This window comes from Microtus oregoni, unplaced genomic scaffold (assembly GCF_018167655.1).
Source record: "Microtus oregoni isolate MIOR12 unplaced genomic scaffold, Mior012 000054F_ref0000373, whole genome shotgun sequence".
NCBI classification, from domain to species: Eukaryota; Metazoa; Chordata; class Mammalia; order Rodentia; family Cricetidae; genus Microtus; species Microtus oregoni.
Genome location: NW_024543830.1, coordinates 12,150,933 through 12,171,881, shown reverse-complemented (window position 1 = coordinate 12,171,881; position 20,949 = coordinate 12,150,933). Strand labels below are relative to the sequence as shown.

Here is a 20,949-nt window from a genome sequence, read left to right as displayed (position 1 = left end):
GCTAAGGGAAATCTGACTCACTTGTTTTCTGAGTGCTGGGGTAAAGGTGTGTACATCCAGGCTTCAGTGGAGACTGAGGAAAGAGTGTTGGCTAGTGTTTCATCAACTTGGTACAAGGTATAGTGATCTGGGAACAAGGAACCAGTCTCAACTGGGAAAATGCCTCCATCAGATTAGTCTGCAGGCAAGTCTGTAGGCAAGTCTGTGAGGCCGTCAACTTTCCTTGATTAGATTAATAAATGATATGGGGAGGCCCCACCCACTGTGGAGTGGTGGTCCGGCAGGTGGTCTTGGGTTGCATAAGAAAGCAGACTGAGAAGCCAATCCAGTGAGCAACCTTCCTTCATAGTCTCTGCAATAGGTCCTGCTTCCAGGTTCCCGCCTGGAACTCAGAGAGCACTAAAACAAACATAGTGGGCTTCGTTGAGAGTCTGCGAGCAAGTGCACAGAGGGAAGGAAGGACGTCTTTGTATTTAAGAATAAAACTCAGAGGCTGGACAGGTGGCTCGGTGGCTAAGAACACTGTTCTTCCAGAGGGCCTGAGTCCAGTTCCCAGCACAGTGTCACGCAGCTCACGCCTGCCTGTAACTCCCGTCCCAGGGCATCCAGCACCACCATCAGGATTCCATGGGCAATTTCTGATGCATGACACACGTTCACATATATGCTCTCACACACAAACACATAAATAAAAATATTTTTTTAAAGAATGTATCTCACCAGGCATGGTGGCACATGCCTTTAATCCTAGCGCACAGCAGGCAGAAGCCGGAGGATCTCTGTGAGTGTTCCGGGATAGGCAGAGATACATAGAGGGACACTGTCTTAGTAAGGGAAAGACTATACCTCAGCAGGGTAGAATCGCCTCTCTCATTTCCTCATGTCTTCAGAGAATAGTGTTTTCCACCTCCTGGCTTCAGGCTGGTCTATTTAAAGTTGTAAAGCAGGATTTTTTTCCTGGGCTGTTGAAATGCCTCTGAGGTAAAGATGTTGCTGCACAGGCCTGACAACCTGAATTCAACTCCCTGATCCTATGGCAGAAGGAGAGAACCAGCTCCCAAAAGCTACCCTCTGGCTTCCACATGCTTATGACATGTGTATACATGCACACCGTGATAAAATTTAGAAACAAACGCACACATAGAAAATCCCCACAGGGTTTTCTCCTGTCTTGGGAGGTCTTATCTGAGCAAGTTAAGTGCTTGCTGGCCACATCAGAAAAAGTATTGTTAACCATGAACCAAACCATCTGTGAAAGACGCTCTGTCTCAGAGGAAGCTGATTTTACTGTGTTACTATTTGCGTCTCAGGCAGTGCCTGGAAAATAACTGACTGCCTAGGGCTTTCATTTCCCTTATTCCTGCCTTACAAGCCCTGGTAGAAGTAGAATAAAATGTCATTAGAACTACCCGAAGCTGGACAAGGTAGTGCACATCTTCGATGCCAGGAGGCAGAGGCAGGTGGATCCCTGTGTGTTCTCAAGGCCGGCCTGGTCTACATAGTGAGTTCCAGAGCAGAAAGGGCCATGTAAAGATTCTGTCTCAAAAGAAAGAAACAAACAAACAGTTCATTTTCAAAAGTATAGTGTGCTTTTTTCCTCCTTGTTTGTTAAACCAAGCTTTATTGATAAAATGGAATTCAGAATATCTTATTAGGAACAGCAGCAGGCCCAGCCAATCACGATAGGAAAAAATGTGACAGTTTCCTACTGAGTGGAAGGGCTCATAAAGATGTGCAAAGAATCATTTCAGCCCAAAATCGACACTCTCGCAAACATACTGTGTCACCTGCTGTCACCTGCAGTGCTCTCGGCTGCTGGAGGGGCATCCTAGAGACAGGTGAGAAGGAGCGGCTGTGTGAACAAGCCAGCCCCTCACCAGAACACAGACAGCTTTTTAGAACTCCCTGGGTGTGCAGCTTTGGAAGCTTTTGGAATTCTTCATAACCATGTGCACATGAGCTGTGGCTGCTGCTCTCCCTGTCCCATGACTATCTGCTGTGTCACGCAGCAAGCCAAACATTTCCTTTATCATTGTTCATAATTAAATAGGAGCACTTTCTACAAGGACGACTACACTTTACCAAAAAACCAAAATTATACAACGAAAATTGCTGGAGTCTGATTTACAACATGAATTACGGTTTGAAATCACGTTTACATAAGTCTCGAATTTACAGTTAAAAACAATCCATTCTGGGCTAGCTGTTCCACCGCTCAGGATCTCTGGTGTGGTCCCTCAGCCGTGCCGGACCCCTTCCTTAAAGTTGATGGTGGATATTCAAAGGCTCGGCAGAGTTGAGCTGTGCTCTCCTGTGGAGGCGAAGGTGAATCTGTGGCCAGATGAGCGGCTTCCCCACAGATCAGCAGCTGATGGGGCATCAGCGTCGTCATTTTTGTAAGGATTCAGTCTATTGTAGAAGGCTTCAATTACATTCCGCTTGCTTGCCAGTTCACCCCTGGTGGGAGGATGGGGAGGTTCTCTCTGGCTAGCGTGGCTAGTGTGAGCGTAGCATGGGCTAAGTCAGGGATGCCTTCCCCTGCTTCTTTATGATTTCTTTTTTAAGGCTTTTTTTTTAAAATTGATTTTATTGAGCTATAAATTTTTCTCTGCTCCCCTTCCTTCTTTTCCCTCCCCTCCCTTTCAACTCTTTTCCAAGGTCCCCATGCTCCCAATTTACTCAGGAGATCTTGTCTTTCTACTTCCCATGTAGATTAGATCTCTGTAAGTCTCTCTTAGTGTTCTCATTGTTATCTAAGTTCTCTGGGATTGTGATTTGTAGGCTGGTTTTCTTTGCTTTATGTTTAAAAAACACTTATGAGTGAGTACATATGATATTTGTCTTTCTGGGTCTGGGTTACCTCACTCAATATGATGTTTTCTAGAACCATCCATTTGCCCACAAATTTCAAGATGTCATTATTTTTTTTTCCTGCTCTATAGTCTTCCACAAAAGAAAATGTATACCACATTTTCCTTATCCATTCTTGGGTCAAGGGGCATTTTGGTTGTTTCCAGGTTCTGCCTATAACAAACAATGCTGCTATGATCGCTGCATTCCAGGTACTTGTCCAGCTCTGCCTCCTTCTCCACAGCTTCTGCTGAGATGTTAGGTGCACTGGGAAAAGAGATCAAAATCACACTCACATCTCGACTTCTCTTCTACAAACAGGTGTCAACTACTTCACCGGAACTTTCTCAAGGTCATCAGTTACTTCAAGTCTGTACAGAGCACTTCGTTTCCCGTGGCGACCCAGATACCATCACCTGCAATCCAACATCATGGACTTCCGGCTCCGGGGAGACAAACTGCTCTGTGGGACCTTTTCCATGGACACATTTGTAATGGAAATCCCCAAGGGCCCTGACACAGCCAGAGAACCGTTTACACGCTGAATCATCACAGAGCCCCTGCATTCTGAATTCGTTCTTTTTCCAGCGGATTACTTGGTTTGTGGTCTTGTGCGAAGAAGTGAACTCTTTCCTCTTTCTACAGAGGAAATCTTTTTTTTTTTTTTTTTTTTTTTTTGAGACAGGGTTTCTCTGTGTAATTCTGCTGTCCTGGAAACACTCACTCACTATGTATGCCAGGCTGGTCTCATACTCGGAAAGATGCTCTGCCTCTGCCAAGATTAACGGCAAGAGCCACCCCACCCAGCCCTCTGGAGTCTTCTTGCCTCAGCCTTCCCCGGCTAAGAGTCCCGGTGTGAGTCAGCACGCCTTCCTGGACTCTGAAGACCTCTGTTCCGTCCACATCACCGGATACTTTTGTATTCTACAAGATGTAGTCCAACCCCCACCTCTATCTATCTCAGCTAATGCAAACTCTGGTGCAATAAACACGGGAGTGGCTGGCCTTGGTCACACCTGCCTTTAATCGCGCAAAGGGGGACCTCTGTGAGTTCGAGGCCAACCTAGTCTATATAGCAGTTTCCAGACAGAAAGGGTTACATAGAGAGACCCAGTTAAAATAAATAAATTGATAATTATGATGATGACGACATGGGGATGTGTACGGCACAAAGATATTTGCCTGTTCTAAAGCTTTAGAATTACAGGTTCTGTGTCTCTGTCTACAGCGTATCGCAAATTAAGTTTTGCGCAATATCCCGACTGTGAAACTCGGGTTGGGGTTTGTCTTCATTTGTTTTTTCTCCCGTCTACTTGTGTTTAGTACTCCCAGCACTGTTTATTGGCACCCTCCCCCTTAATTCTGCTTCGGGGGACCTAAGTCATCTGAGAGCCCAAGGAAAGACGTCCTTACCTTGCTCTTACCCAGGAACCACAAGCCAGCCCAGAGCAAATCAGGTGTAAGACAAGCACCGCTCTCCTGAGGACTTCGGAGCCAACTGTAGCTGCGCTACAAGTGCACTCAGGACCCCGAACTGTCCTCCCTAGCTAAGAGTGCCATCAAGGAACTCTAGACTCTAAGCAGTGCAGCCTAGGTGTCCCAGGTTGAGTGGTCCCTGCAGCGGTGAAGGTAGCGGCACCAGGTGGGTCCCACCGCCAGGGGGCGCTGCACGTCCAGTTACCTGAGGTCACAAGGTGTCTACACAACCAAGGTTCGGAGCGCAGCACAGATTCCAGTGCTTACCGCCTGCTGCGGAAGCTGAGACTCTCCGTCAGCCTCGTGGTGAGAGGACGATCGCCCCTCCTGTCCCGGGGAAAAACAGAAGGGAAGAATCCCTGGGAGTGAATGGGAAGGACACTACAGTCTCCGAAGACCGTGTCCAGGGACAGGTATCCTCACGCCAGCGACCCGGGACCCTTCGTCCTCTAAGTGCAAAAACGACCCTGCTTCCCACTCCCTGGACCTCTCAACCTGAGTCGTTGAGCATCTGTGCAAAACAAACCTCCACTCCATCCCAATTCCACAGCTCTCTCCCCTCGGTTATTCCTTCTTATCTTATAAAGAACTAACTAACTTTTACAATTGCAAACATTTTTTTTAATGGGCATTTAATTAGACTAATTATTGGAGGATCTTTCTGGAAAGATCACTAGAATGCAACTCAGGTTTTATAACACAAACGATTAAAACAGGCTTTCATTGTCACCCAGAGAGACAGAAACTGCAATAAATATTTTATTGTCAATTTTTAATAATATAAAACCGTCCCCATGCAGACATGGAGGCAGGCTATAAGGCCCATCAGAGGTTCTAGAACTCTCTGAAGAGTTTGGAATCGCCTGTTCTGAAAACAGCTGCAATGCTTGCAAAGCAAGCAGCTCTAGCCTTAAAAATAGAAACTGAAAAATGTTTCTTTCTATAAAAAAAGACCTCTTTTTCCTTTGAGACAGGATTTACGGTGTAACCTAGTTGTATTACAAGAGTGTGCCACCACACCCAGCCCCCCCCCCACAAAAAGGAAAAAAAAGCCCACTTTTCCATCTATAGAGAATGTCAGTGGTTAGTGAAGACGTGGGTTTTAAATCAGTTTCTACTCGTAACTGAAGACAGGAATGGAACTGCATACACAGGTATTTCCAATTCTACACCACAGAATCACTTTCAGTTGCTGGTATGGCCTCTGGTCACACTGTTGGAGGGTCCACTGACTTTGGTCTCTGTCTACTTTTTTTTTTTTAAATATGGAATGCGTCACAAATATGCGCGTCATCTTTGCCCAGGGCCATACTAATCTTCTCTTTATTGTACCAATTCTAGCATATGCGCTGCCAAATACGTTTAAAATTAAATTCAGGGTAGATCTTTCTCCAAAGATAAACAAACTTAAGATCTGTGCACTAGGACCGCTGCTCAGCAACCAATCAGCAACCATCAGGCAAATGCAAATCAAAGCCCATTCACACCCTCTAGACTAGCTGGTACCAGGGTGGGGATGAACTTGGCAATGGTAGAGAGTTTGCCAGGGATCGTGGTTCTGGGTCTGAAAAAATAAACAAAACAACAGAAAATAAGTGTTTACTGCAGGAAAATTAGAACTCTTGAGCGTTGCTGCTGGAAAGCGAAGTGCTACAATCACTGTGCAAAATTATAGTGATTTTTGGAAGGGGAAAAAAAGAATTACTATATAATCCAGCAATTCTACCTCTGGGCATAAATACAAAAAAGAGAAAACAAGACTAGAACTCTTTTTTGTTTGTGTGCTTGTTTGGTTGGTTTTTCAAAGCAGGGTTTCTCTGTGTAGCCACTGCCCGGCTAATTTGTAGCAGGCTCTCTCTTGAGCCACCAACCAGCTCACAAATCGTGACATGGAGACTTACTATTAGTTATGAATGTTCGACCTTATCTTATGCTTGTCTCACTAGCACTTATGACTTAATTTTTTTTTAAGATTTATATGGCACCAGAATTTATTCTTACTGCTTTCTACTGGCTTTTGGGGAACCTAGTCTCTTTGAATGGATATGTTGCTCAGCCTAGATATAGTAGGGAGGGCCTTGGACCTTCGTCAAAGCAATGTGCCCTACCCTCTCTGAGGAGTGAATGGGGGACTGGGGTGTAAGTGGAGGGGATGGGAAGAGAGGAGGGAGTGGAAACTTGAATTGGTATGTAAAATGAAAAAAGAATAGTTTGTTTTCTTTTTTATTGATATTTATTGAGCTCTACATCTTCCTCTGCTCCCCTCCTTGCCTCTCCCCTCCCCCCTTCAATCCTCCCCCAAGGTCCCCATGCTCCCAATTTACGCAGGAGATCTTGTCTTTTTCTACTTTCTACTTCCCATGTAGATTAGATCTATGTAAGTCTCTCTTAGTGTCTACATTGTTGTCTAAATTCTCTGGGATTGTGGTTTGTAGGCTGGCTTTGCTTTATGTTTAAAAACCACCTATGAGTGAGTACATGTGATAATTGTCTTTCTGTGTCTGGGTTACCTCACTCAAAATAATGTTTTCTAGCTCCATCCATGTTCCTGTGAAATTTAAACTGTCGTTATTTTTTTCTGCTGTGTAGTACTCCATTGTGTGAATGTACCAGATTTTTCTTAGCCATTCTTTGATCGAGGGGCATTTAGGTTGTTTCCAGGTTCTGGATATATTGGGTTTTTTTTTAATAAAATAAAATAAAAAGATTTATTTAAGCTGGGCGTTGGTAGCACTTCCTTAAAGAGCTAGGTGCAGTTAATAGTTGCTGGAGGAGGGAGAGATATTTCCTTCAGTCGTGTGGTCACTAGTACGTTGCTCGTCTTCCTGTAAAGAACCCCTCACCCATGCACCCAGTAACAAGTCCCACTAACAAACTCACACAAAAAGAAAGGAGAAAGGGAGGGAAGGAGGGAGGGAGGGGAGGAGGGAGGGAGGAAAGGAAGGAAGGAAGAAGAAGAGGGGCTGGGAAGATGCTGTGCAAACATAAGGGCCTTGATTCCGAACCCCCAGTACACACATAAAAATTCAGACATGGCTGGTGTGCCAGTGTGCAGGCTGTCCAGCACTGGAGGTGACCGGTGAGTCTGGAGGTGTGCAGGCTGGCCAGCACTGGAGGTGACCGGTGAGTCTGGAGGTGTGCAGGCTGGCCAGCACTGGAGGTGACCGGTGAGTCTGGAGGTGTGCAGGCTGGCCAGCACTGAAGGTGACCGGTGAGTCTGGAGGTGTGCCTATAGCACCAGCACTGGAGGTGACCGGTGAGTCTGGAAGTGTGCAGGCTGGCCAGCTCTGGAGGTGACCGGTGAGTCTGGAGGTGTGCAGGCTGGCCAGCACTGGAGGTGACCGGTGAGTCTGGAGGTGTGCAGGCTGGCCAGCACTGGAGGTGACCGGTGAGTCTGGAGGTGTGCAGGCTGGCCAGCACTGGAGGTGACCGGTGAGTCTGGAAGTGTGCAGGCTGGCCAGCACTGGAGGTGACCGGTGAGTCTGGAGGTGTGCAGGCTGGCCAGCACTGGAGGTGACCGGTGAGTCTGGAGGTGTGCAGGCTGGCCAGCACTGGAGGTGACCGGTGAGTCTGGAGGTGTGCAGGCTGGCCAGCACTGGAGGTGACCGGTGAGTCTGGAGGTGTGCAGGCTGGCCAGCACTGGAGGTGACCGGTGAGTCTGGAGGTGTGCAGGCTGGCCAGCACTGGAGGTGACCGGTGAGTCTGGAGGTGTGCAGGCTGGCCAGCACTGGAGGTGACCGGTGAGTCTGGAGGTGTGCAGGCTGGCCAGCACTGGAGGTGACCGGTGAGTCTGGAGGTGTGCAGGCTGGCCAGCACTGGAGGTGACCGGTGAGTCTGGAGGTGTGCAGGCTGGCCAGCTGGTCCACAATAGTGAGCGTCAGCAGCAGAGATGGAGGATGACGTCCTCCCCTGGCCTCATGGATGTACACACCTGCACACTCACAGGTGTGCACATCACCCCTACACAACCAAATGTAAGCACACTCAAATAATAATAATGATAATAATAATTTAAAAGAAAAACTAGGCAAAATAGAAGGCAGAAGGGAGAGCTAGTTAGCAAGAGACAATCAGTAGGTATGGGAAGAGGGTTAAAGGAGGATAATGGGGATGAGTGGGTGGGCATGATCAAAATGCATTGCACACATATGAAAAAAGATATAATTAAACCATTGTTGGGTGTAGTTATATGCATTAATGAAAACTTTAAATTTTTTTATATGTTGCATGGTTCTATTTACATGAGCAGTAAATACAAAAAAAAATCAACTAGCGATTGTCAAGGACTGGGTGGGACAGAGGAATCAGAAGTAACTTCCTACAGGGTATGAGGTTTCCTTTTAGGGTGCCGAAAAATGCCTTGGAAATAAGTAGAGCTAATTGGACGTTGTGGGTGTACTAAACACCATTGTGTTGTGTATTTGAAAATGATTAATCTTTGATTTTATATTAAGACTTTTATAGCAATTAAAACAAGAACAAAACTAACCAAAACCAACAGCCAGTTGGGCAAGTTGGCACTTTGAGGATCAGGAGTTCAAGAACATTCTGAGCCCGGGCATAGCGGAGTTAGGTGCAAGCGGTATCCGATGCCCTCTTCTGGCAGCAGATGTACAGGCAGACAGAGCACTCATATAAAATAAATAAGTAAACAAGCCTTTGGGGGAAAAAGAGTTTTCTGGGCTATGTAAAGAGTTCAACGACACCTGGCCAGGGTGGCACACACCTTTAACCCCAGCTCTTGGGAGGCAGAGGCAGGCTGATCTCTGGGAGTTCAAAGCCAGCCTGGTCTACAGAGTGAGTTCCAGGATAGACAGAGAAACCCTGTCTTTGTTGGGGGAAGGAGGGTAGAATTCAAGGTCAGCCTAAGCTACGTGAAACCCTGTTCCAAAAATAACTAGACAAAACTATAAAAATCACCAATTTCACTAAGATTCAGTAATACTAACGCCCGATTCAAATTACAGCTATCAACTCCAGGCAATACAATAAAACAGACACAGGAGGACCCTGAAGCTGGAGAGAGGCAGGCACGCCCGCCTATGGTCCCAGAACCTGAGGCGTGAGAGCAGCAAGTGAGCCGCTTCCTTTCTGTCTTAGAGATTATATATTACATACTCCTGCGTGGGCTACATTTGTGGGTGAGTGTGCATGTGCCAAGCACGAGTGCAAGAGTCAGTTATCTTCTCTCCTTGCACTACTGTGTCCCGGGGATAGACCCTCCCTTGGAGGGCGCTCTCAGAGAACTGCCCAGTGGGAGGAGGAGCCTCATCCTCCGGGACAGACATGCTGACCTCACTTCCCCACCCCACACATCCCTACCTGGAAAAGCTGGACTCCATGTACCCTACCAGAAGAGAGCAAAGCCCCCTCCCCTTCTTGCTAGTGGTAGAGGTCATGGGCACTGAGTGGAGAGTTAGAACTCGCAGGCTGGTGGCCAGGCCATATGAGGAGCCTGTGATGAAACTCAGCAGGTGCCTAGAAAGGACCCTGACTCCTTTCGCCCCAGTTCTGAGTGTCCGCAGACACTTGCCCACCGTGGCAGCCACAGGAGGAGGCTTACTGCAACGGGAGAGTTAAAGAGTCCGTGTTTCCATCAAAACCACTAACACTGCTGCTGAGCACTTAAATTCATAAGCCTGCCTCAGTTTCCCTATTCCAAAGAAATTAGGAAACAGAAATTGCTAAAGGAAGATGAACTTCTTTCCATTTGGGCATAACGGAGATGAGAGGGACTCCCCATTTCTCTCTGCCTTTCCTAGTTTGACTGTCTTCCCAAAAGATGAAGCCAAAGCCCAGAAATCACACATGCTGACTAACTAGGAGACAAGTGTCAGTGCCTTGAGCCAAGGGGAGGGGCGTGGATGGGCGGGCAGGGGCGGGGAGCAGGGATGACTCTTTGCTCTTCCTGTGTGGCATTCCCAGGGAAGCTATAATTCTTAGGGTTCATTGTTCTAGGATCTCTATTTCAATCCCACTGGCAAAGTGGACCTAGCTAAAAGAGAAACCAATGTCTTGTTCAGTGCGACTGTTCTGAACGGTCCAGAGAAGGATGTAGGGATAAGTCCCGCCCCTAAGGGGGCGTGTTCGCCTCGGGCTAATGTTTGCCTATAAATTTGGCAAGCGTGCTCCCAGCCATCGCTTCTGCTTTCCTGGTCTCCGCAGGAACGGTGGTTCCGTAAGTCTATTTCTCCATTAAAGCTGTATATATATTTTTACAATCTGTCTGCATTCGCTTACGTCGTTACAGAAGGATCTACAGTATTTATAGTTTTGCTTTTGAATGAGTAACTTCATTAAGTATATAGCAGTCTAAAGTAAAATGTAAATGACAAGGGATAGCAATAGAACGACACCATTAACTGCAGTGCTAGGGCCGTCTTGCAGGATGGGGAAGTTGAGGCATCAGCTGGAGTTCCCAGTTGCACTTTTTCTGCTTGACTGAACCTTGGATGCTCTTCCCCACTCTGGGCATTTTATAACATCAATAGAGGAGTGACCTCTGGGCCTCCTGATTTTAAGCATGTGACATTTTTACTCTTGGGCTGTTTTGCCGTTCTCTCTCCCTGTCGCAGACTTGGCAGACGTTTTGAGACAAACATGCATGGGTCTGAAATGGGGAGCACAGCAACCCCAATTTCCAGACTCTGATTCTCAGTGAGCTCAAATAATAGACAATTTATCAGTTTAATGTACAGTGCCATGATCCCACTGCGCACGGACTTAAACTCAAGCATCTCTGTGTGGGCACTCAGTGTGGACGCTCAGTGTGGGCACTCGGTGTGGGCACTACCAGTGTGGGTGCTCGGTGTGGGCGCTCAGTGTGGGCACTCAGCGTGGGCACTCAGCGTGGACACTACCAGTGTGGGCGCTCGGTGTGAGCGCTCAGTATGTGCGCTCAGTGTGGGCGCTCGGTGTGGGCACTCAGCGTGGACACTACCAGTGTGGGCGCTCGGTGTGGGCGCTCGATGTAGGCCCTCAGTGTGAGCACAACCAGTGTGGGCATCTCAGTGTGGGTACTCACCATATATGACCTTGCATAAATAAATTTTAAATAGTTCACCATGGACAAACCTTAAACATTTTTTTTAAAAATCACTTGTACCAAAATCTAGGAAAACCTCAGCATGCACGAGAAAAGATTGAGACAAGACAGGGAAGAAGGAGAGGATCTGGGACAGGCCCCAACCCTGGGATATCTAGTTTCCCGTTTTCTGAGAGTCAAAAACTTCAGCACAGCTGATACCATCGAAACTGCTGCCAGAGATAGTATCCCTAAAGTCATAGTAAACATGAAAGTTAAGACAAGCAATCTCAGCTTATTTGGCCACCGTGTTTGTAGTTGGGACTTGAGCAGAGTTTGCACCCTCTTTCATCCCTAAAACCTAAACAATGTGCCTCATAAAACCACCCTTGCCTCGTTTGCTGAAGGAACTTCCCAGGGGATAAACCAACCGACTAGTGTTTTTTCTTTACTTTGAAACTCTACTTCAAATTTAAGCTTTGCCTAATCTTTAAATCTTGTTATAAATTACATCTGCTGAGCAATGTGACTCAGAAAACCATGGGATGAGACTCTCAGGAGTCTCTAGGGTACCGGCCTGAGTGCTGGCGGCTGAGCAAGCCAGGCTTGGCCTGCCAGGCTCAATATACCAGCTAAAAGAGAAGCTGAGAGCATTATAGCCAGTGTGGCCATATGGGGAAGGGGAATAAACACGGGGGATCCATCTTCAGGGAGCTGGCGTGAGGTTTAGTTCTAAATGGGGGAAGAGCCCTGTGTAACTAAGCCAGTCCTGGGGGCCGGGGAGCTCTTGTCCACCACTGACCATCCTTCTCTTTGCTCCAGTTTCTCCTGCAAGGTGCTCCTGAGTTGTCAGGACTGTGTGAAAATGGCTTCCAGGGAAGCAAGCTCCCCCTGTAGCTGGTGCAGGGCTTTCTTCTCTCCCAGCATGATTCCTGGGGTATTTTTGACTCTTTGAGGTGGTCTCTACTGATGGACATCCCTAGGGTGTAGGGGCAGGTGGCGGCAATGCTGCTTTGCCTCTTCTTGATGCCCTGGACAAGGTGATTGTCGAACGTAAATGGAGATGACATAGACGCTAGAACTATCTGGCAAAAGCTTTGGCTGCTATTTGGGGTTTTGCATTGCTGGGAATCGAACCTGATGTATGCTAAGCAATGATCCATTTGCAGTCATTGTATTAGGGATGTAGTAAGCAATCACAAGCATGATTAAAACAAAGAGCCAGATAGAAAACTTTTAGAACATAACTTTATACACGCATACATGCACACATGCGTGTGCACACACACACATGCACACACACACACATGCACACACACATGCACATACACACACACACTTCAGTGGGTGAATTCAGCAGACAGACAGAGGGAGCGACCAAGAGAAACAGACGTCTGGATGGATCAGAAAAGAAAGCACAGCTGGAAAGGGGCTTAAAGAAAGAGTGACCAAGCCGGGCGGTGGTGGCGCACGCCTGTAATCCCAGCACTCGGGAGGCAGAGGCAGGCGGATCTCTGTGAGTTCGAGACCAGCCTGGTCTACAGAGCTAGTTCCAGGACAGGCTCCAAAACCACAGAGAAACCTTGTCTCGAAAAAACTAAAAAAAAAAAAGAAAGAGTGACCAAGCCCAGCTGTGAGGTACACACCTTTAATCCCCACACTCAGGAGGCAGAGGCAGGCAGATCTCTGTGAGTTCAAGGCCAGCCTGGTTTATAGATGGAGTTCCAGGTCAGCCAAGGCTACACAGAGACACCCTGCCTCAAAAAAACGAAAAAGAAAGAAAGAAAGAAAGAAAGAAAGGAAAGAGTAGCCAATATTTTTTAAACATGGCAACAGACATAAACCTATAGCTTCAAGAAACCAAGTAACCCCGAAATGTGACAACGCCCCCCTCAAACCTATACCAAGACATTATAGTCAAGCTTCTAAAGACGAAAGGCAAAGTCTTAAAAGCAGCAGGAGAGAATCAACAGGATCTACCAGGGACAGATTATCTGAAGGACAAACAGGAGTCTTCACCAAAAACAATCTCAGGCGCTAAAAGAACTGCCCTCCCGGCCCCCACGGAATTTTACAGGGAGAAAAACAAACACAAAAAACCAGAAAGAAAATCAGAAAAAAAAAAAAAAGAATGAAGAGAAACAGGGCATGATGGAACATACATTCAACACCAGCAGCAGGGAGGATGGGGCAGTAAGACAACAAGCTGGGAGCCAACCTGGGCTACATAGCAAGGCCACATCTCAAAACTTTAGATACTACAGCTAGGTACCTGTGGTAGCACATGAATGCAATCTCAGCACATAGGAGGTTAAGGCAGAAAGATCAGAAGCTCAGGGTCAGCCGGAGCTACATGAGGCCCTGTCTCCAACAAACAAACAAATCTAAACAACAGCAACGATAATGTCTCATTTTTTTTTAAGCGGTTAATGAAAAAACCAAAGACAAGCATTTAATGGAGTCGTTATAGAATGGTCACGTTCGCGTAAAGTACAAAGCTCAAATTCGTATTGAACAGGATTGGAAAACCAGTTTCACCAAAACTGGTGCAAAAGAAGCTAGGCTTTGTATTCTGTTATTCTCTGAATAGGTTTTCTGGGGGCGGAGGGCTGTTAAAACAGGGTGTCAGGTAGCCCTTGCTGGCCTTGACTCCAGATCCCCGCCTCAGTTTCCCCAGTGTTGGTGATCGCCACTCCCAGCTCCTCTGAACAGATTTTTAGCAGTTATCACAATAACCAACTACAGAAAGGTCAAGTTTGGGCAGACCATTGTACGGGTAGCCTCAGAGGCAGGCCAGTTGAACGGGGTCTGGGGAGTTAGCTCACTCCAGTGGATACGAATTTCCTCTCCGGAATCCTTTCTGCTCAGAGTAGCCAGAGTTCCTAGGGTGGTTTGAGTTCCTGCACAGAGCCCTGCTTGCTGAACGGTCTGACCAGGGTAAGGGACTCAAGAAGATGAAAATAGCACTCCAGCAAGACCTGGGAGAACTGCTAAGGCCAGCAAGTTTCTCTCAGGTCACCGTAAATCCCTTCTAATACAGCTAAGCCTATTTACTTCCTTTCCCCCATTGTTGAAGCTCTTCGTACTGAGTTCCAAGCCAAACTTAGACTACAGAGTCTCTTGTGCCTGCACAGCATGTAGTCCAAGATTTCCCAACAAAGGCCTGACACTGCAAACCTGTGTAGGCTATGGTTTTTTTCTATAGCTATACAATTTAATGTATAATTTAGGCTTAGTTAGGTGATCCGCAGTGGCTAATAATAAAATAGAACAATTGGGGAATCAAAATGGCTCAGCAGGTAAAGATACTTGTCACCGAGACTGAAGACCTGAGTCTGATCCTCAGGTCCCACATGGTTGAAGGAGAGAAGCCATTTCCACAAGTTGTCCTCTGATCTCTACATGTGTGCCATGACACACTTGCCCACTCTTGTATATACACAATAAAATAAATAAATGTAGTAAAAAATAAAATTAGAACAATTAGAGCAATATACTATAATAAAGGTTAGATGAATTCTCTCTCTATATATACATATATGTGTATGTATATATATATTATATGTGTATATATGTATATGGCATTTAACATTTTACTTATATTTATGTGTGTGTGTGTGTATGTGTATGCTTACTTGTTTGTTTATAAGCACACCGTATGCATGCAGGAGCCTATGGAGGCCAGAAGAGGGCATCAGAGCCCCTGGAACTGGAGTTAAAAGTGGTTGTCCATGCTAGAAACCAAACCCAGGTCCTCTGCAAAAGCAACAAGTGCTTTTAATGATGGGACCATCTCTCTAGGCCTTTTCCACCTCCTATTGTATGGTACTCACTATATTTATGATGACGTGGCTCACGGTTAAGGCCGCAATCAGCCACGTGTGTATGAAAAAACAGACAGAGTCATGGGTAAAGGCGGTGCTAAAGTTTGAGTAAGCGTCCTGAAAAGCTTCATGTGTTCAAATCCTGGCCTCGAGGGTAGTGATATTGAGCGCTGAGCAAGGCTCGGGTCTGGTGGAAGGCTTGGGTCATGGGGGCACGTGCCTTTGAAGCGAGCCTTCCTCTTCCTCTGGTTCCTGGCTCTGTCATGGTTATGCTCCTGCCTCCACCAGGCCCTACTGTGTCACCACAGACCAAAGCAATGGTGCCAACTGGTCGTGGACTGAAATCTTCAAAATCAGGAGCAGAAAAACAAAAACAGAACAAGGGAAAAACAAAAAACAAAATAAAACAAAACCTCTTCTCCCTCCACGTTGATCTCTTCAGTTATCTCACCGTGTCAGAATGCTAGCCTGGGAGAGCTGCTGTACTGTGTCTGCTAGGGGATGCTGCATCTGCATCTCACTGGGCCTGGACCAGGGCCAGGCCTGCCCTGCCCTACCTAATGGCGAGCAGAAGCCTCACAGTGAGTCTCTGGAGTTTTGTCAAAAGTCTGAGATCACTACATTTTGTCACATTAGATTTGACCCCTGAAGCTAGTACCCCCTGGCTGACACTGTGCAGCAAAATATCGTAATACCTGTGATGGGTGGCCCACCCGTCATTAATAAATAATGCTGGTTATTCTACTCTAAACTCAACAATCATGAAATATTCAGAGCTATAAAGGCGTTTCAGTCTAAATCGCCACCAGGGCTTCAGTCCAATTTAGCGGTGAGCTCAGATTTCATCCTATTTTTACACAGGTCAGATGTACAGCGCACAGCAATTGTTCCAGGAAAAGGTACAAAATGATGCTCTCCCCACCGAAGGTAAGAGCTATGCCATACAGGAATACGAGAGTAGCCAGAGGCCTCTCTCAGGGTCTCGGATCCCTAAGTCCCCACTCAAAGCTGGCACTGGACATGGGCAGGGTTCATGAGGTCATGGAACCGGCTGGGACAGTGTAGACTGTCTTCCCTAGTCCTTGTGACATTGAAGATGTCCCCAGGCTTCTAAGACTGCATAAGGGGATTTTGGCCGAACAGACCTCGAGTCATGAAGCATTAGGGCTCCCACGGCAAACCCTAGGCAGCTGGAGGTTTGGAAGACTGGCCTTGGCCTGTCCACAGAGAGCTGATTGTCACGGCTCTGCATCACGTCTGAGGAGCTGTGATCCTGACGGATGGGAGGTGAGTGTGGGAAGTGTTCGGGATTAGTTCTGTGTAAGAACAGGAAGCAGCTTTCCCTATCCAGCTGAGGCTCATGGTCAAGGTCCCAGTAGCCAAAGGAAAACACGCAAATTTATTTAAAGAAGTTCTGGGTAACATGAAAGGTTTCATATGTAAATAAAGAATTCTCTCAGCTGGTAAGCCTGAGTGGTTTAGTTTCTGTTTTGAGACAAGGTTTCTCTGTGTGGCTGTGACTGTTCTGGACTTTGCTCTGTAGACCAGGCTGGCCTCGAACTCAGCAGTCCACCTGCCTCTGCCTCCTGAGTGCACTACCACTGCCTGGCTATGCCTGAGTGTTTTCATGGAAGGCTTGTAGATGATGGTGAGAATAAGAATGTCTGACCCAATGGTACCATCCTGGAAACTTCTCTTTATTCCCTTCATCTTCAGAGATAAGAGTGTTCCTTTCTTCTCACATAAGGTTCTGAGGGTGGCTTCAAGGGACATCAGGAAGTCCTGCCTAGTGGTGGTGGTACATGTCTTTAATCCCAGTACTTGGTAGGCAGAAGCAGGCAGATCTCTTGAGTTTGAGGCCAGTGTGTTCTACAGAGCAAGTTCCAGAACACCCAAGGCTACACAGAGAAACCCTGTCTCAAAAAAGCAAAACAAGAAAGAAAGGAAGGAAGGGAGGGAGAGAGGGAGGGAGGGAGGGAGGGAGAAAGGAAGGAAGGAAGAAAAAAAGAGAGAGAGAAAGAAAGAAAGAAACCAACCATCCTCCTAGGTTTTATGACTTGCTGCAGGGGCGATGGGAAAAGAAAGGGTCTAGAAACTTGTTACTGATTCTGTCATCTTAAAACAGTAAGACAAGATTCCCTGTTCCGGGTGGTGTGTCCCCGACCACATCACCTGGGACTCACACAGTGTCCCTTCTGCTACGTTTCACTGCTCTGCGAAGTCCCAAGAGCCAGCTGGATGGGAAAGTTGAGGAAATAGACCCAACCTCCAAGGAGAAGCACAGGAGGGACTTTGTGGCCATATTTATTCCACTACAAGAGGTGGCTGGAGTACGGGGTAGATGTCTTACTCAACTGGAGTCCTGACTGAGCCTCTCGTCTCTTACCCCCTGCAGAATCTGAGAGTTGATGAAGCTAAGTATCCAGAGAGCTGCAAGAACTTCCGTGTTCCTTCCACCTGCCAGTTCCCCCGATGCCTGCAGACCAAAACCAGCCTATGGCACGTTTCTACCTGTTCCTTCCCACAATCCAGGGACCCCTTGTGTCCCCCTCATCCCCACAAGCCCTCCTCTCTACCAGTAAGTAAAGCCATCTTCCAGAACCTAAACACTGAGGTGGGAGGAGGAGGCAGTCAGGGGGCAAAGCCCAGTGAAAGGGAATTGAACACAGAAAGTTGCCTTTAATTTTTTGGCTTGAGGGTGGGAGAGCTGCCTTCTCCTTCAGACTGCTAGCTGGTTATGCAGCTAAGTGAGAACATTTAATAGCCCATCACTCCCCATAATGACTTCCCAGGGCTTGACCCAGGTAGGAGTCCAGGCATTTCAAGATAATGGCTTTTCTGCCCTTTTGATTCCAAGTGTGTTCACACTGGAAGGCCTTATTAACAGGAGGGAAGTGCTCATTAGGTTGGTTCTCAGCCCTGTCCATTAACTCCTTCATTCACGGTAGGCAAGAGCTCTTCTGGCCCGAGCGAAAGGGGTCCGAGCCTTAGTTCCCTTGAAAGGTGTCTCTGCTGTCCAGAGAGGACAGAGGGCGCTCTCTGGTTCTTTCTTTATTTTATGTGTATGCGTGTTTGGCCTGTATGTATGTATGTACGTATGTATGTATGTGCATCATATGTGTGTCTGGAGCCCACAGAGGCCAGGAGAAGGAGTTGAATCCCAGGAACTGGAGATGCAGATGGTATGGTGTTAGCTACAATGTAGGTGCTGGGAATAGAACCCAGGGTCCCCTACAAGAGCAGTCAGTTGTCTTAATGGCCCCTGCTCCCTCACTGTTTAGCTCCCAGGATGAGCTTCAGGAAGGGAAGAGGCAGAGGAAGGACAGGACTCCAATTTGTCACCACCATAAGCCGAGCCTCAGTTTCCCATCAGTTCTATGGGATTTAGGATCAGGGAATGCTGAAGTCACTATGGGTCGAAGGTCAATGAAACACACTTTAAAAACAGTTTTTTAATTATTTTATTTTACGTATTTAAGTGTTGTGTGTGTGTGTCTGTCCCCATGTATGTGCACCACATGTACGTGTGCCACAGGTATGCAGTACCTTCAGGAGCCAGAAGAGGGTGTTAGATGCCCTGGGACAGTCGGGAGTTGCCATGTGGGCGCAAGGACTTTAACCTAGTCCTCTGTAAGAACAGTCAGTGCTCTTAACCCCTGAGCCATCTCTCCAGTTCTTCTAGTTTTACAGCCATTTTGTAAATTTGTTTTGACATTCTTTACCTGAAAATAAATGGGGGGGGAGGGGGAGAAGCGCAGTTTATTTCAAAATGATAGTAATATCTTAGGGCTTCCCCACTAGTGAACGAGATAACTTCTTTGCATCTTATATCCATTATCAACCATGATTATTAAACCTTTAACAGTCTAGAGAATTGGATAAGGCTGTATGGAGAGGAGCTGACACTTCCCAACCATCACCAACCTCGCTGCTCTAAAGCTACGAGGGGAGTTCTACCTGGACAGTGGTGGGAGAGAAGGTGAGCCCACCGTGCTGTGCAGAGGCAAGATGTCCCATCTGAGCTGTGGTGGTCAGGAGGTGCTGTCTTCAAGCCTCATCCTCTTGACAGCTGAGCATGGCGAAGCAGGTCTCCTCGCCTGCCCTGCTCAGGCGAGGGGAATAAGGTGAGAGGGGAGTTTGTAGAAGCACTGCAGTAACTTGAGAAGATGCATTGGTGTGTGGTGTCGTGGCTCAGTGGATCAAGTACCTGCTGCCAAACCTGATCACCAGGGTGCAGTCCCTGGGACCTCCACGGTGGAAAAAGAAAGCAGACCCCCACCAGTTGCCCTCTGCCTCCCGCATGTGTGCCCATACAAAATAAATAATTTATGTGTGATAAATATTAAACAAAGATTGCCAACTCTGGTGGTGCATGCCTTTAATGCCAGCACTGGGGAAGCAGAGGCAGACAGATCTGTGTGAGTTCAAGGACCCCTTGGTCTTCATAGCCAAGTCCAGGTCATACGGTGAGACCCTGTCTCATGAAAACCAAACGAAGGGCTGGAGAGGTGGCTCAGAGATCAAGAGCATTGGTTGTTCTTCGAGAGGTCCTGGGTTCAATTTTCAGCCACCACACGGCAGCTCACAACCTTCTATCATGAGATCTGATGCCCTCTTCTGGTGTGTAGGCCTACAGACCAGCAGAACACTATACATAATAAAAAATCTTTAAAAGACAATAAACAATAACAAAAAAATTAAAAGAAGTTGTTGGGGTAGGGGTGGGGCTCAGTGGTGGTGAGAGCATTTAGTCAGTGAAAAAAGCCTTGGGCTCATTCCCTGACCACACACACACCCAAAAATTATTTGATATTCTTTGAGGAGATAAAACCGAAGTCACCTCCTTGAGTGTGGGCTGATTAAGTGTCTCATTTCTAACAAATAGAAACCGGAAGTGTGTTTGTGTATCTGATTAGATTAACCAGGCTATACCCCTTGCTGTGCCTTGTTCCAGAACATCCTCTATCATGGCCACACCCTCTGGACTTTTCACTCTGCGGGAAGCCTCAGAAACTCCTGGGTCTGTGAGGTAAATTTAGGACACGACCAGGAGGCGGCAGTAGCACACAGTGGATGCAAAATAGACTAGCTTCTCCGAGGACTATGCCCTGGGGAAGATTGCAGGCCAGAGACCACACTGAGAGGCAGGGGAATTCCTGGAGGATTGGGATCTACAGATGGCCAGGTGATGTTCCTCACCAGCATACGGTGATCAGAGAGTGAGGGCAGTAGTGGTTTGGGGCCCACGATAGCGCTCAGGTCCACTGTCTCTGTGACTAGCAGATGAACAACGCTAGTTGATACAATGCAATGGCTAATTGTCCCTGCTGGACGTAGAATCATCGTGGGAATACAGCTCCATATGCGTCTATACAGGCATTTCCTGACAGGGCTAGGAGGCAGGGAAGACCCAGCCTAAGGTGAGTAGTTCTATCCCAGGATCGGGGGTGGGCAGGCATGACTTGGATGAATAAAGGGGAGAGATAAGCTGAGAACCAGCACCATATCTCTGTGGACACAAAACAACCAGCTGTCTCCATCTCCTGACCCACGCCTTCCCCACCAGGACGGACTGCACCCTCGGAGCATGCGTGGGAACATACCTTTCTTTCTTTAGGCGACTTTTGTCAGCCCGGCCATTAGAAAAGCAAGTAATGTATGGGATGTGTGAAGCAGGAAGTCCCTGAATGACCAGCAGTTGATCTATTTGTACTCTGGGCTCTAAAGCAAATGAGCATGAAAATGTTTTGAGTTTGAGCCCAGTGTGGTGGTGCA

General features: G+C 47.2%; 1 non-coding gene and 1 pseudogene across 1 annotated transcript; both read right to left on the bottom strand.

Annotated features, from left to right (window-relative positions):
* Nucleotides 1-2,223: 2,223 nt before the first annotated feature.
* Nucleotides 2,224-9,614, bottom strand: LOC121437815 (annotated as a pseudogene).
* Nucleotides 5,586-5,688, bottom strand: LOC121438126. The gene has a single exon (XR_005973068.1). It is a non-coding gene; the product is annotated as a U6 spliceosomal RNA (small nuclear RNA).
* Nucleotides 9,615-20,949: the final 11,335 nt, after the last annotated feature.